Source organism: Haematobia irritans, chromosome 4 (genome assembly GCF_050003625.1).
Source record: "Haematobia irritans isolate KBUSLIRL chromosome 4, ASM5000362v1, whole genome shotgun sequence".
Classification (NCBI taxonomy): domain Eukaryota; kingdom Metazoa; phylum Arthropoda; class Insecta; order Diptera; family Muscidae; genus Haematobia; species Haematobia irritans.
Genome location: NC_134400.1, coordinates 14802782 through 14819287, shown reverse-complemented (window position 1 = coordinate 14819287; position 16506 = coordinate 14802782). Strand labels below are relative to the sequence as shown.

At 30.4% G+C, this 16506-nt stretch overlaps 1 protein-coding gene across 1 annotated transcript in view; it reads left to right on the top strand.

The window, feature by feature from the left end:
- Positions 1-691: 691 nt before the first annotated feature.
- Positions 692-16506, top strand: part of NaPi-III (Na[+]-dependent inorganic phosphate cotransporter type III) — a 37501-nt gene continuing 21686 nt past the window's right edge. Inside the window, exon 1 of the mRNA XM_075305109.1 lies at positions 692-992. The gene's annotated coding sequence lies outside the window, so the exon portion shown is untranslated. The remainder of the gene's footprint in view (positions 993-16506) is intronic.

The following is a 16506-nucleotide window of genomic DNA, read 5'->3' as shown; positions in this document are numbered from 1 at the left end:
ACGATCTCCCGATTTAACTCCTTGGGTTTCTAGAAACCGTAGTTTTTTCAGATTTGCCTGAAATTGTAAATATTCTGGTATTTTAGGCTCACAAAAACGTGTATCGGATTAAGTTTTTATCGGTCCAGTTGGTAATGCCTCCATACAGACTTCACTTCTTGAGGGTGTAGAAGGCGCAGTCATCATGAAAATTGCTTGAAACTCAATGTAAAATTTCCAGATTTTACTTCTACAGATTTAAAATTTCAAATCCAGACGTTATTTTATAATTTTCTTGCACACTTACAAGAGATGTTAATGATTCCTCTAAAACTCAAACAAAAATTGCTCTTATAAATCCAGAATCTGGTATAGTCCTCATAGGTGAAATCTTTAAATTTATCTTCGGGAAGTGTCCTCAAGTCCTCAAGTCCTCAAGCCCTCCTGAAATTTCAAAGGAAACCCTAATATTTGGTTCATGGTGGTGGGTATTAAAGATTCGGCCCGGCCGAGCTTAGTGCTGTATATACTTGTTTATTTTTATTTGACGATTGGAAAAGAGAACACTAAAAAGGATTAGAATCATCTGTTTCGCAGGCACTACCTGTTTGTTTTATCGTGTGTCTATTCCATAGTTTCTACGGCGTTCTAGAACAATTATCGACATCGAACTCTTCTACAAATGTCAAATATTCCCAGCGAAATATAGTGTCTCTGTTAATGTATCAAGTGAGATGTTATTAGCGGTTTATTTAAGTTCTTCATACGACCGGATAATGTGCTAGTTTTTCTTTCAACCAAAAAAATACAAAAAAAAGAAAATAAAATCAACTGATATAAAATATCGATTCTACCAAATAAATACAAATGAAATAATTGTTAAACTAAGTGTAGCTTGTGACAATTTGAAAGTTGAAAGTGTGGACAACATTTTTTCACTGCACCACCAAGGATACACAACAAAAGGATACACAAGAAAACTTTAAAAGTGTTTCTTTAAATAAGTAAAACAAGTAAGTAAAATAGTTTTTTACTTCAACCAAAATACGAGAATTCGAAAATATAATCTAGAAAAGACCTGTGTGCTCATATATATCTATATATTGTAAAAGGATGGGAGGTATAGAGGGTAGTTCCTTGAAAAGGTTACGATGGTGAAAAATAGAGAAGTGCACGTGATAAGAAATTGTCGCGACTCACCAAAATTTTTGTGACTCACGCTGATGACAACGGCGTGAGTGTGCGTGATTAATAAACTAAATGTCGTGCGTGAGTGTGAGTCACGAAAATAAATTCGTGTGTGTGTGTCCTACCAAACAATATCGTGCGTGAGTAAAATATTACTCACGTGTACACCTCTACCGGGATTGGCATATAATTTGTATATTGTTATGATAATATATTATTAAATATTTTTCCAATCATGACCAAGAAAAAAAGACCAGAAATGATGAAACCACCCCACTTTCAGTATGAAAATAAAATGTAAAAGTTGACACAATACATATTTTTTTGCTATCCTTAAACTATTACTTAACTAAAACTCCTGGGGTTATAATCATTGCAAATTGAGTTGTTAGGGACATTTGGTTTAAGGTTATTTCGTATATTGCAAATGTTACTTAAGAAAAAAAATAATGTTAAATAATAGAAAAAGTGTCGGCATTCAGGGTTGTGATTGATGCAAGTACAGACAGCAATAGCAAACAACATCCCTTATTAGAATTGCCACACGTTTTGTGAATTTTTTCCATTGTTTGTAGTCACCAGTAGTGTACGGTGCTACCAGAAGTTTTACATTACTTCGGAATAGGGGCAACAATTTTACAAACTTTTATGTCCTTTATGTCTAAAAACCGAAGATAGTCTGTAAGGCTCGTTTGGAAGCAAAGTAAGTTGGCATAATACGCTTGATATTACATCATAATATTGCCATCGATTTAATAATACCCTGATCATATCCTCAAATCTTTTAGACCAAAAGAAACAAATTGACCAAAGATAGAATATTTTCTTCTATTTTTTCATAGTTTTATGACCAGGAGCACGGTTGCCACAGTTGGTAGAATTCTACCAAAAATGGTAGATTTTTTACTGTTTGCAAGATTGGTAGAATTATTGATGTTTTGGTAGATTTTGCGAAATATTCCTCTCCAAAAATTTCCTATTGAAATAAAATTTCGATAAAATTTTCTATAGAAATAGAAAAAAAATATTTTCTATAGAAATAAAATTTTGACAAAATTGTATATAGAAATGAAATATCGTCAAAATAAAATTTGGTCAACATTTTCTATAGAAATAAAATTTTGTCAAAATTTTCTATAGAAATAACAATTTGCCAAAATTTACTATAAAAATAAAATTTTGTCACAATTTTCTATAGAAATAAAATTTTGTCAAATTTTTCTATAGAAATAAAATTTTGGCAAAATTTTCTATAAAAAAAAATAGAAGTTTTCTTTTGTTTGGTAGTTTTTGATAGAATTTTTTTCAAATTTTGGTAGATTATTTTTGGCTCGAGTGGCAACCGTGCCAGGAAGCCATCTGTACATCTGCAGGATAAATTTTTCATTCGAAATTTTGTTTCCTGAAACATAATAAGCAAGAATTCCTCAACAGCATTTTACTAAGTGAGCCACCGTGGCGCAACGGTTAGCATACCCGCCTTGTATAGAAAGGGTCGTGGGTTCAATCACTGCACCGACCGAACACCAAAAAGTTTTTCAGCGATGGTGATAAGAGAGAAGTTCACCACTGTGGTATCAATGGTCTAAGTTAGCTTGAAATATCGGCCTGCCACTATACCTAACTTAACCTAATATTGTGCACTATATTCTCGGAGATGGCCGAAATTTCAGTCAGGAAGTAAATATTTTTCAAAAATACTAAAAGACCATATTAGCATCGAAGAGCACAATTAAAGCAGCTGTGACAAAATTCCACACCTAAAGCAGCAAAAGAAAAATCTTAATGAATGTCGATGATACATGGAAGAAGTTGAATACAGTTTCTACAGTCGGAAAGGTGATAACCATCGTTTTTGGGAAGTGTAAAATGATAATTTGGAATTATTCCCGCTTGGAAAAGAAAATATTGATCTTTCACACATCTCAACTCATCACAGTCAAATTGGGTTACGGATGGCAGCCTCGTCAACTTTATTCTATACATTTCGCTCTCGAGATTTCAAATTGTTTCCACTCACTGGAGATTTCCAAGGAGATCTATGATAGCCTGTGTTCTTATTCGATCATTAAACTTTTTTTTACTCACCGTGCACAAATATCAGAGAAATGTGTAAGTCATAGCCCCAAAGAACTTCTACCATAGACTTTGTTCTTATCGGATCACCTACTTTATTCTATAGATGTCGCTCCTATAATTTATTTATTTATTTACTGAAAATATATTTTACAAATTAAATTTATAAAATGCAAAAAACAGAAAAGCGCAGGGTAGCGTAGACATAAGCGCGCAAAAGTAGAAAAAGTAAAATAGTAATATGACTCAAGCTCCTATAATTTCTTTTTGATTCCATTCACTGGGCACAAATATCAGAGCAATGTGGTGGACATAGCCTCCAAGGAGGTCTATGGTAGGCTGGGATCTTATCGGGTCGTTTTATAGACTTAGTGCAGACTTTACTTCTTGAGCATTTAGTAGATACAACTTTGAATCCTTGTATCTCTCCATTTAATTTAAACTACAATGAAATATTTCATTTATTATCGTACTAAGTAACTAAGTGAGTCACTAAATAGACCTAAGAACCGGCATTACAAAAATGTTTCAATAAACTTTAAGCACCAAAAAAGGTATATAAACAAATATAAACTAGGTAACAATATTATGTAGTAAACAATGGTATAATTAAATATGTAAATATAAAAATATTAAAAAATATAATTTTGGCAAAATTTTCTATAGAAATAAAATTTTCAGAAAAATTTTTTATAGAAATAAAATTCTATCATTCTATCCAAAACAAAAAAAATGATAAAATTTTCTATAGAAATAAAATTTTGACAAAATTTTCTATAGAAATAAATTTATGACAAAATTTTCTATAGAAATAAAATTTTGACAAAGTTTCCTATGGAAATAAAACTTTGACAAAATTTTCTAAAGAAATAAAATTTTGACAAAATTTTCTATAGAAATAAAATGTTGACAAAATTTTCTATAGAAATAAATTGTCTGTAGAATTAAAATTTTGATAAAATTTTCTTTAGAAATAAAATGTTGACAAGATTTTCTATAGAAATAAAATATTGACAAAATTTTCTATAGAAATAAAATTTTGACAAAATTTTCTATAGAAATAAAATTTTGACAAAATTTTCTATAGAAATAAAATTTTGACAAAATTTTCTATAGAAATAAAATTTTGACAAAATTTTCTATAGAAATAAAATTTTGACAAAATTTTCTATAGAAATAAAATTTTGACAAAATTTTCTATAGAAATAATATTTTGACAAAATTTTCTATAGAAATAAAATTTTAACGCAATATATAACACAAAACGTTAACACAAGCAAAAGGGCTGAGGACTGGATTGCATCCCACTATTTTTCGTATTATGCACAAATATAAGGAGTAAAAAAAGAAGTTGGACGAAGTCGTCTTTGCCATTGATGAGCTATAGCCGGGAAATTTGTGGAATAATGGTGACTATTTTTTCTTTCATGTGGCAAGTCTCTCCACTGTGTATACGTCAGAAATCCAAAGTCATATAATATTTAAATATTTCTACAAAACGCTTTGGATAAAAAATCAATAAATCTGTTTTCTTACGTGCGTTTACATACAGTGACAGTCACAGAATTATTACACTGGGTTTAAAGGCAGAAAAAAGTAATGCTGGTGATATTTCTGAATGTTTCACACGTTGTGCCACAGTTTTAGTGCATGTGCCACCGTACTTGACGTAACTTTAGATCATGTAAAAAGCGTTTTTTTCCAATGAACCTAGTCTCCCTACCGTAAGCAGCATAGTTTTTTGCACTGTGGACCCCTTAGTAAAAATATATTGAAAAATTATTTTAATTTTTGGGATCTTTTCGGATGATGGATGCCCATATAGATAGATCATTTAGTCCTCTACCCGATGGTAAAATATGTTTGCGATACCCAATATATGGTTTTCAAAAGTGTGCAGCGGCGCTCCTCGAGAGTAACGTGTCCACTATGGTAAAATTGAAAACAATAGCAAAATTTTCTATAGAAATACAATATTGAGAAAATGTTTTATAGAAATTAAATTTTGACAAAATTTCATATAGAAATAACATTTTGACAAAATTTTCTACAGAAATAAAATATTGATTTTCTAAAGAAATAAAAATTTTGACAAAATTTTCTATAGAAATAAAATGTTGACAAAATCTAATAGAAATAAAATGTTGACAAAATCTAATAGAAATAAAATTTTCACAAAATTTTCTATAGAAATAAAATGTTGAAAAATTTTTTTATAGAAATAGAATTTTGACAAAATTTTCTATAAATTCATTAGCTTGCTATAGCCCCCATATAAACCCACGCCCAGAAAATATGTTTCAATTTGCCATTTGAGGATTTAGGTATATTTGAAGCCCACATTAGATTTTCTATTGGTTTTGAGTTGATAAATTTTTATAAATCTCTATGTTGTAAATTTCTTTCTAATTATAAGGCGATCACTGTATGGCTGTATAAATGAATCATGGTCGCCTGGTCAATGTAGTGTTTTACAGTGCGAGTAAAGATAGTGGGCAAAATGGGGGTGAATCTAGCAATAACGTATCGTTCGTATTATTGAAGGGATAATCGGGTGACGTCTGTCTTTTTTGTTTATACTAAAACAGCAGTAAAGGCGCCAAACATCTGATTGTAATTTTTATTTCAAATGTCAGCAGACATTACATATACATACATATATCACTCTAAAGAGGAAAGCAGGAGAAGGATACTTGTAAAAAAACAAAAGCAAAAAAAGTAGCCACATACACTGAATTCGGGTTTTTAAACTAAGAATTGGCAAAAACAAATATATTTTTAAATAAATATTTTTATTATTTTATTTTATTATTAGCTTGAAAGGGTTCATTCATTTCCATTCATTTTGTTTTACTAGGTGTGGGGTATATGGCTCATCACAGTAGGTTATGCATTTAAGAAACGCAAGTAAGAAAAGTCAATCGCCATAGTATTTTTTTCTAATGAACACCAATTGCCTAAAAACTACAAAAAACGCATATTAAAAACAAAAATTATGTTTTTTTAGAGTTTCTTATATATATCTGGTATCTACTGTATTCCTCCCAGATGTTCATCAGTCTCTCAGTCATATTTTATTTTTGGACTTGCTTTTATTCTCTTTTAAGGCGTGTTTTAATTCTCATTCTACTATGCTAAGGGTTAATATTCCTCTCTTACCTTTGTCATCTGTCTAAATGCGCTTATAATATTATTTTGGCAATTTCTCATTTTTGTTTGGTTATTTACATTATCCTTCAAAGTTATCGAGACTAAGGTTTTGTCCTTTCAGTATAAACACTTAGGTTTTCGGAAAAAAAGGCGGCCATGTGTTTAGGTGATATAAGCATGATGACCAGAGTTTTATCATTTCCTTTTTTCACATACATTGACGTGTTATTGGCTGTCTTCTTTGCTCCCATATTCATAACAAATTCTATTTTTGCCATGGTTATGGCAAAAGGATATGAGAATATAGGATATAAGGATAGAACAACAATTCTTAAATATTTCATTGAAAAGTACAGCCACAAACAATAGAAACTGAAATACTAAAAATTGAGAATCAATCTCAAAGGTATATAAGGATTTGCGCTGAATTTCAATGCCCCCTCTACACAGAAAAAAATATCAATTGGAGCAATTACTTTTTTATTTGTCAAAATTTTATTTCTATAGAAAATTTTGTCAAAAATTTATTTCTATAGAAAAATTTGTCAAAATTTTATTTTCTTAGAAAATTTTGGCAAATTGTATTTCTTTAGAAAATTTTGTCAAAATTTTATTTCTATAGAAAATTTTGTCAAAATTTTATTTCTTTAGAAAATTTTGTCGAAATTAAATTTCTATAGAAAATTTTGTCAAAATTTTATTTCTTTAGAAAATTTTGTCAAAATTTTATTTCTATAGAAAATTTTATTTATATAGAAAATTTTGCCAAAATTAAATTTCTATAGAAAATTTTGTCAACATTTTATATCTAACATATAGGATTTTTTTTTCAAAATTTTATTTCTATAGAAAGTTTTGTCAACATTTTATTTCTATAGAAAATTTTGTCAATATTTTGTTTCTATAGAAAATTTTGTTTAAATTTTATTTCTATAAAAAATGTCAACATTTTATTTCTATAGAAAATTTTGTCACCATTTTATTTCTATAGAAAATTTTGTCAAAATTTTATTTCTATAGAAAATATTTTATTTCTATAGAAAAATTTCTCAAAATTTTAATTCTATAGAAAATATTGTAGAAATTTTATTTCTATAGAAAATATTGTTACAATTTTATTTCTATAGAATATTTTGTCAATATTTTATTTCTATAGAAAATTTTTGCAAAATTTTATTTCTATAAAAAAAGTTTGTCAAAATTTTATTTCTATAGAAAATTTTCTCAAAATTTTATTTCTATAGAAAATATTTTATTTCTATAGAAAATTTTGTGTAAATTTTATTTCTATAAAAAATGTCAACATTTTATTTCTATAGAAAATTTTGTCAAAATTTTATTTCTATAGAAAATTTTGTCACCATTTTATTTCTATAGAAAATTTTGTCAAAATTGTATTTCTATAGAAAATATTTTATTTCTACAGAATAATTTATCAAAATTTTAATTCTATAGAAAATATTGTAGAAATTTCATTTGTGTAGAAATTTTTGTGAAAATTTTATTTCTATAGAAAATATTGTTACAATTTTATTTCTATAGAATATTTTGTCAATATTTTATTTCTATAGAAAATTTTTGCAAAATTTTATTTATATAAAAAATTTTGTCAAAATTTTATTTCTATAGAAAATTTTCTCAAAATTTTATTTCTATAGAAAATATTTTATTTCTATAGAAAATTTTCTCAAAATTTTATTTCTATAGAATATATTGTAAAAATTTTTGTTTCTATAGAAATTTTTGTGAAAATTTTATTTCTATAGAAAATATTGTTACAATTTTATTTCTATAGAATATTTTGTCAAAATTTTATGTCTATAGAAAATTTTGTGAAAATTTTATGTCTATCATACATTTTTTCAAAATTTTATTTCTATAGAAAATGTTGTCAAAATTTTATTTCCATAGAAAATTTTCTCAAAATTTTATTTCTATAGAAAATATTGTAGAAATTTTATTTCTATAGAAATTTTTGTGAAAATTTTATTTCTATAGAAAATATTGTCACAATATTATTTCTATAGAATATTTTGTCAAAATTTTATGTCTATAGAATATTTTGTCAAAATTTTATGTCTATAGAAAATTTTGTCAAAATTTTATTTCTATAGAAAATTTTGTCAACATTTTATTTCTATAGACAATTTTGTCAAAATTTTATTTCTATAGAAAATGTTTGCAACATTTTATTTCTATAGAAAATTTTGTCAAAATTTTATTTCTATAGAAAATTTTGTCAACATTTTATTTCTATAGACAATTTTGTCAAAATTTTATTTCTATAGAAAATGTTTGCAACATTTTATTTCTATAGAAATTTTTTGCAAAATTTTATTTCTATAAAAAATTTTCTCAAAATTTTATTTCTATAGAAAATTTTTTAAGGGTTTCCGAGTTGCAAATGCGATTTCGAAAAATCAAAATTGTCCAGAAAAGTTCAGGCTGATAACCGTCATCCTACTAATGACACTTTGCTCTAGTGATCATATTCCTTTTCTGTGTGTATGTTGGATAATGGCATAAAAATATCCCCTTGAACTGGAACATATTGCAAAACCTTCAACGACAACAATGAAAACTTTCAATAAGAACCATAACTGTACCTTTCCATGGAATTAAACTAGGCATGTATGACGACGCCTATATACCATAATGCCCCATTTGGAAATTAAATATTGCTCACTTCAGCGGTATTTATAAAAATTAATTGTTGTTGGATCGGTAATAATAGCATGCGGTGTTGTTAAAATCGCGGGGGCCTGTCCCCCGGCATATGCACAGAAAAAACGTGTTGTTGCTAATTTTGAACCAAAAAACGTGACAGTCTATTTAAAAAAAACTGCTGTGTCAGCGTCGTTAATAAATTTGTATGCGTATATTGATGATGACAACCCAAAGAAGACGCTGAATACTACCTATATATATATATACAAACAAAAATTTATATATGGACTTTTATTGTTTATTACGAACAAATAATTTTTACAAATTCAAAACAAAATACACACATCCAAACGCATATGTATAAGGCCCAATAGTATGAGAAAGGCACGAGTTTATCGCCTGATTTTAAGTTAATTCTTATTTCAAATCCAGTTTGGGAGTGTCGGTACTGTGTTCGCAATGGCAAAACGTGAAAGATTTAATTTCGCAATAAGTGATAAGTGACAGCAGGGAAGAGAGAAAACAAGAGATGGAAAGTGTTAGAAACGTTGGGTTTTTTTGTAGGTGTGCTTTAGCGATATTATGACAAATGTGATACACTCAAGAAAATCGTCAGGAGAAACTTGTAAGATATTCTTATTCTCGATATTGATTTTTAGTTAGCCATTGCTAAGGATACTAAAGTCGAAAAATGTTGACAAAATTTTCTATAGAAATAAAAGTTTGCGAAAATTTTTTATAGAAATAAAATTTGGACAAACTTTTTTATAGAAATAAAGTTTTGGCCAAATTTTATATAGAAAACAATTTCAGAAAATTTTCTATAGAAATAAAATTTTTTATAGAAATAAAATTTTCAGAAAATTTTCTATAGAAATAAAATACTGACAAATTATTCTATAGAAATAAAATTTTGATAAAATTTTCGATAGAAATAAAATTTTGGCAAAATTTTCGATAGGAATACAATTTTGAGAAAATTTTCGATAGAAATAAAATTTTGCAAAATTTTCTATATGTTGTAATGTTAACATAACATATAAATACTCGGTATTTGATTACTTATAGTAGTATAAGACATTTTGTAATAGTAGTTGTAATGCAATGATATCTGAAATAAAAACTCATTCTGTTCATAACGTTACATGGTGTCAGGTGTGATTTAGCGCAGCAAATCAACACGAAGGAAAGAATAAGTACAAAAGAAGTGCAAAAGAACAGTTAAAGATGACTGAAAAAAATGAAATATTACCACCATACGCTCCAAATAATATACAACATCTAAATGTTAAGTGCACCAATTTAGCTATGTCCTGGTCTACATGGAAAACGCAATTTAAAATATATATGAGAGCATCAAATCTGGAAAGTCAGTCAGATCAGCGAAAAGTTGCAATACTTCTCCATCAAATGGGACCAGAATCGTTGCAGATATTCAATTCATTTAACATCGATGTGGACAAGGTCGCATATGAAGAATTAATCAAACGCTTTGACAATTACTTCTTGCCAAAAGCAAACATTGCGGTTGAGCGCCACAAGTTTTTTATGCGAAAGCAAAGGGTCGATGAGACAATTGATGAGTATATTACTGCACTAAAGAATCTAAGTCTAAACTGCGATTTCAAAGAGCTGAGAGAAGAGCTGGTAAAGGATATTTTTATTTGTGGCCTGGCAGCACAAAAATCTTACATAAAAGAGAGACTTCTTGGAGAGGGCAAAATCGAGTTGGATAAAGCTGTTCAGATTGCCAAAAATATGGAATCAGTGAAGGAAGATGCGTCTTTGTTGCAAAATGATCATATAGAGGAACCGGCATTTGCGGTGGCAGTGCTTGACAAAGTAAACAACAACAAAAAAATAACGGTTTGCAATAAGTGTGGAAGTGTGCATAAGGAAAGATGCCCAGCATGGGGAGTCATATGTAATTATTGTCAAAAAAGAAACCACTTTGCAAAAATGTGCTATGCAAAACGAAAAACCAACTACAACAATAGAAACAACAATAAATTCGTTAAGGCACTTAACGAAGAAGAGGACAATAACGACAATGATGATGATGTGTTTATCGGCGTAATAAAAGAGCAAAAAGCAGATCTAAAGAAGATTCATCTACTACATCCCGTCAAAAACGATAAAAAACAAAAATGGTTTGTGGAAGTTGAGGCTGAAGGCAAGTTATTAAAATGTCAAATAGACACAGGTGCGCAAACGGATATTTTATCTATAAACACTGTAACAGGTCTTAATATGGAAGGATTAATTAAGCAATCTGATAAAAGAATTCTAACATTTAGTGGTGAGGAACTACCCCTTATGGGAAAAATAACATTAAATTTTAAGTATAAAAATACTAACTATGTCTCTGATTTTCATATTCTAAAAATGAATTGTGATGATATTATTGGTCTAAGAACAGCGGAGGCAATGAAATTAGTAGATCGGATAAATGTAATTGATTCTGATAAGATCATAGAAGAATACAGAGACGTGTTTTGTGGTCTAGGTCGTCTAGAAAGGGAGTACGAGTTAAAATTGAAAGAGGACGCTGTTCCTGTGGTAGACCCTCCAAGGAGAATTCCATTCAGTCTACATGACAGTCTTAGACATGAATTGAATCGTCTGGTTGATATGGGAGTTTTGACACGCGTTACTGAACCGACCGAATGGGTTAACTCGATTGTTTTGGTTAAGAAACCAAACGGGCGCCTAAGATTATGTTTAGACCCAAAGAATTTGAATGCAGTTATACTCCGACCTCATTTCCCGTTTCCAACTATTGAGGACTGCAAGGCTAAGTTGAGGGGTTCAAAGTATTTCAGTACTTTAGATGCTAACTCAGGGTTTTGGATGATACCCTTAGGGGAGAGTTCATCAAAATTATGTACCTTTAATACTCCTTTTGGACGCTATAGATTTCTGAGGCTTCCATTTGGAATCAACGCGGCTCCAGAAATTTTTCATGGAGAAATGCTGCGCTTATTTGGGGATATAAATGGTTTGGTGATATACATAGACGATTTTTTGATTCACGCATCATCGAGGCATGAACATGACAGAATACTAAGGGAAGTTCTTGAGAGAGCCAGGTCTGTGGGCATTAAATTTAATCAGAAGAAGACGAAAATTGGTGTAAACGAACTTAAATTTATTGGGCACATCTTCAATGAAAACGGTATAAAGGCTGACAATGATAAAATTGAGACGATTATGAAATTACCAGCTCCGAAATCGGTTAAGGAGCTACAAAGATTCATGGGCATGATCAACTATTTAAGATCATTCATTCCAAATTTAGCTGATAGGAACAGACATTTAAGAGAGCTTTTAAAGAGGGACATTGAATGGCATTGGACGGATCAGCATCAGAAGGAATTTGAGGACCTCAAGTTGTTTATAACAAAAACACCTGTATTAGGCTATTTTGATAGACGAAAAGAGTTAGTTTTATCTGTCGATGCATCTAAATTTGCCGTAGGTGCGGCACTCATGCATAGTGGACAGCCCCTTGGCTATGCATCAGCATCATTGACAGATTGTCAAATGGCATATGCACAGATTGAGAAGGAGCTTTTTGCTATTTTATTCGGTTGTGTGAAATTTCACCAGTTTGTATATGGAACTAGGATAATAGTGGAGACTGATCACAAGCCTCTTGTGAATATTTTCAAGAAACCCCTTTATAGGATACCAGCAAGGTTGCAGCGATTTATGCTCAGACTCCAGGCTTATGACCTGCAAGTGCAATACAGACCTGGCAAGTACCTTTATATTGCAGACACACTTTCTAGGGCGCCATTACCGGACACACTAGGTGATATAGATCGGGATATTGAATTGCATTGTAATTTAGTCATGGCTCATATAAAGGAATTAAATATTTCTTTAGAGTTGGAGAATATTAGGAAGGAACAGACGGATGATAAAGTACTTAGTTTGGTGAAAGGGTACGTTAGGAATGGATGGCCTAAAAAAGTTGAAATAGATGGTGGCACGATGATTTTCCATAAGATAAAGGATGATTTAAATATAATTAATGATATACTTTTGAAAAATAATCAAATAGTCATACCAAAGAAATTACAAGGGCATATTTTAGTAAAACTTCATGAGGGACATTTCGGAGTAAACAGATGTTTAAGCATGGCTCGCGCTTCGGTTTATTGGCCCGCTATGAACAATGATATAAAAAATATGGTACTAAATTGCGAGATTTGTCTTAAGTATTCCAATTCAAACCCGAAAATGGATCTAATGTCCCATGAAGTCATAAATATGCCCTGGTACAAGGTTGGATCAGATATTTTCCAGTTCAAGAAAAACAAGTACATACTAGTTGTTGATTATTTTTCCAAATATATCGAAGTTGAACTCTTGCCTAATGGATATTCGAGTGCTCAGGTCATTACTAGGTTGAAGTCAATATTTAGCAGACATGGTATACCCCAGGTATTTATGTCAGACAATGGGCCTCCATACAATTCAGAACTATTTGGTGACTTCTGTCGAACTTGGGGAATAGAACATGTTACATCAAGCCCGTATTTATCTCGGTCAAATGGATTAGCCGAAAGATCGATTCAGACCATTAAGAAAATGTTGTTTAAATGTGACGAAGACGGTTCAGATCCTTACATAGCGTTGTTGAATTTTAGGACGGCACCAAAGGAAGGCCTACCCAGCCCATCAGAGTTACTGATGTCTCGACAACTTCGCACAAAGATTCCAACCTTGGATAGTAATTACGAACCGAGACTCATCAATGTGGAGGAGTATGAAAGACAGATGAAGAATAGAGATAGAAAGATTGCCCGAAATTATAACCGTAATACTAGAGACTTAGAACCAATTGGATCAGGTGAGAGAGTTTTCTTTAAGAAGGAACCGTCCTCCTGTTGGTACCCTGCAATTGTAGTGAGAAAGGCAGGATCCCCAAGATCGTATATAGTCAAGACTGATGATGGTGTTGTGTACAGAAGGACTCGCGAACATATACGTCGCATTAACAAAGGGAAAGTTAATTGTATTAGACCAGTAGTGAACGAACATCATCCGTTAGAAAGGGAGCTACACAACGACCTTTCAGAACTTAGGGATGGTACGTCAGTGGAACATCCTCAAGAGGGAGGTGGCTTTGAGGAACACGCAAATGAGGAGGACAGGGAGTCAATATCCGATATGCCAAGCACTGATCATAATGATTGTAATCAAGTAGGAGACCCGGTAGATAAAACATACTTCACTGGATCAGGAAGAGCTGTTCGACCACCTAATAGATTCACCTTTGATTAGAAGTTAAACAAAAAAAAAAAAAAAAAAAAAAAAAAAAAAAAAAAAAAAAAAAAAAAACATGTACATAACTTTCGTTCTTAATTATAAGAAACAATGTTTACTAAAGAAAGGAAGATGTTGTAATGTTAACATAACATATAAATACTCGGTATTTGATTACTTATAGTAGTATAAGACATTTTGTAATAGTAGTTGTAATGCAATGATATCTGAAATAAAAACTCATTCTGTTCATAACGTTACACTATAGAAATAAAATTTTGACAAAATTCCCTATAGAAATAAAATTTTGACAAAATTCCCCATAGAAATAAAATTTTGGAAAATTTTCGATAGAAATAAAATTTTGACACAATTCCCTATAGAAATAACATTTTGAGAAAATTTTCTATAGAAATAAAATCTTGACAACATTTTCGATAAATATAAAATTTTGCAAAAATATTCTATAGAAATAAAATTTTGACAACATTTTCGGTAAATATAAAATTTTGCAAATTTATTCTTTAGAAATAAAATTTTGACAACATTTTTGGTAAATATAAAATTTTGCAAAAATATTCTTTAGAAATAAAATTTTGACAACATTTTCGGTAAATATAAATTTTTGCAAAAATATTCTATAGAAATAAAATTTTGACAAAATTTTCTATAGAAATAAAATTTTGACACAATTCCCTATAGAAATACAATTTTGACAAAATTTTCTATAGAACTAAAATTTTCTATAGAAATAAAATTTTGTCAAAATTTTCTATAGAAATAAAATTTTGACACAATTCCCTATAGAAATACAATTTCGACAAAATTTTCTATAGAAATAAAATTTTGACAGTTTTCTATAGAAATAAAAGTTTGACATAATTTTCTATAGAAATATAATTTTGAGAAAAATTTCTATAGAAATAAAATTTTGAGAAAATTTTCTATAGAAGTAAAATTTTGGCAAAATTTTATCTTTTATCACTGAAATTCACCACTGAGATATCGCAATGGACTGAATAGTATAAGTGAGATAACCTACCCTTTGTCTTTATCGAAATTTTTTTATCACAAAGCGTAAAAAATAATATATATATATCGGTCACACTTTCTTTGTTATTAAGTAAAACAGTTTTTATACCCTCCACCATATGAACTGTGTCATTCCGTTTGTAACACATCGACATATTGCTCTAAGACCCCATAAAGTATATATATTCTGGGTCGTGGTGAAATTCTGAGTCGATCTAAGCATGTCCGTCCGTCCGTCTGTTGAATTCACGCTAACTTCCGAACGAAACGAGCGATCGACGTGAAACTTGGCACAACTTGATGTAGGTCGGATGGTATTGCAAATAGGCCATATCGGTCCACTTTTACGTATGCGCCCCATATAAACGGACCCCAGATTTGGCTTACGGATCCACGAGAGAAGCAAATTTCATCCGATCTGGCTGAAATTTGGTACATGGTGTTAGTATATAGTCTCTAACAACCATGCGAAAATTGGTCCACATCGGTCTATAATTATATATAGCCCCCTATAAACCGATCCGCAGATTAAACCTCCCAACCTCTTGAAGAAAATTTCATCCGATCCGGTTGAAATTCGGTACATCGTGTTTATATATGGCCTCTAAATTCCATGCACAAATTGATCCGAATGGGTCCATGCTTATATATACCCCCATATAAACCGATCCTCCGATTTGAACTCCAGAGCCTCTTGGAAGAGCAAATTTCATCCGATCTGATTGAAATTCGGTACGTGGTGTTCGTATATGGCCTCTAATTCATGAAAAAATTGGTCCAAATCGGTCCATAATTATATATATCCCCCATATAAACCGATCCCCAGATTTGACTTCGTGTGGAGGGTGGTTAAAATTTCAAGGGTCGATGTTGATTTTGAATAAAACAAACTATTTAGGAAATTATTGTAATTTTATTTTATTATGATATATTGGTATTACTCAATTATGTATGGAACAAAATATCGGCCAAATGGGCGCCGCGACCTCGGTGGCACACCTTCATCCGATGGTCCAAATTTTCGATGACGCTGGGGCATAATGGAGGTTCTATGCCGTTAATGTGCCGAATTATCTCATCTTTTAGCTCTTGAATTGTTGCTGGCTTATCGACGTACACCTTTTCTTTCAAATAACCCCA